The 1,160-nt window shown below is 42.8% G+C and overlaps 1 protein-coding gene across 1 annotated transcript in view; it reads right to left on the bottom strand.

Annotated features, from left to right (window-relative positions):
- klf3 (Kruppel-like factor 3 (basic)) overlaps nt 1–443 on the bottom strand; it is a 15,189-nt gene extending 14,746 nt beyond the window's left edge. The window contains exon 1 of the mRNA XM_044346825.1: nt 192–443. The gene's annotated coding sequence lies outside the window, so the exon portion shown is untranslated. The remainder of the gene's footprint in view (nt 1–191) is intronic.
- Between the last annotated feature and the right edge of the window lie 717 nt (nt 444–1,160).

Here is a 1,160-nt window from a genome sequence, read left to right as displayed (position 1 = left end):
TAAACTAAACCATCACATGTATAGACTTTCTTTCTCTGCCATAATGAAGTTTGCAGTATTACAACACATGAAAGCTCACTACCACATCTAACCTTTACAACCCCGGGCAGCTGTTTCAGTCTTCACCACAGAAACTGAGTGTGCCGGGGGGGGGTCATTTAGAAGAGGACCACAGCAGTGTCACAACTTACTTCTCAGCTGGAGCACACAGTCTTATTCCTTTTCACAGCTGCCTTGCCGAGAAGCTCAGTCTCCTCTCAGTGTGAGAAAGTCAAAAGTCCGCTGAAAAACTGACGCAGGCGACTCGGCTGTAAGTGTCACTGACATAGGGCTCAAAAAAACAAGACGGTCCAGTGATCGATGGCTCCACAAAACTTCCCTAAGTTACGAAACTCTCTCTCTCTCTCTCTCTCTCTCTCTCTCTCTCTCTCTCTCTCTCTCTCTCTCTCTCTCTCTCTCTCTCTCTCTCTCTCTCTCGGTGTGTGTATGTGTGTGTATGTGTGTGTGTGTCTCTCTCTCCGGTTTTGTCGTTTAGAAACTGCTGCTGTCACATGATCCGCTGTCTGTTCTCCATGGGGTCGGGCCGCTGGGCGGGACCGGGGCGGGGTGGTCCAGTTTGTGTGTGTGCGTGCGTGCGTGCGTGTGTGCGTGCGTGCGTGCTTGTGCGTGCATGTGTGTGTGTGTGTGTGTGTGTGTGTGTGTGTGTGTGTGTGTGTGTGTGTGTTGCATTTTTCTTTTTTTCTAGTTTGAAGGACCAGCGACTGTTCAAGCCACCTATGATCTTGATGATCAAGTACAGGAGCACTCTTACTAATGAGATACAGAAGTATTACTAAACATTGACATCCTGACCTCATTGAGAAATTAGCAGTTTAACAGTAATTCTAATCGTCCTTTAATTATAATATTTGTGATAATAAAATAATAGCAGCACCAAACTGTCTTACAGTACAAAAATATTATCATCAATAATAATAATAAATTATAAACTACTCAGAAGTGTTAAAATGTTGTTGTATTATTATCATTTATTTGTTGTGAGGAGTTACTGATGGCATCACTTTAACTGTGTAATTAATGTTTATACTGATAGGTAGCAATACATCATATTTTATGAACTCATAATGTAGGCTGTATTCTGGATGTACAATATAAACCTG

The sequence above is a fragment of the Thunnus albacares genome, chromosome 3 (assembly GCF_914725855.1).
Source record: "Thunnus albacares chromosome 3, fThuAlb1.1, whole genome shotgun sequence".
In the NCBI taxonomy this organism is placed as follows: domain Eukaryota; kingdom Metazoa; phylum Chordata; class Actinopteri; order Scombriformes; family Scombridae; genus Thunnus; species Thunnus albacares.
Note: the sequence above shows the minus strand (reverse complement) of the source record. Positions and strands in the feature narration are given on the sequence as shown.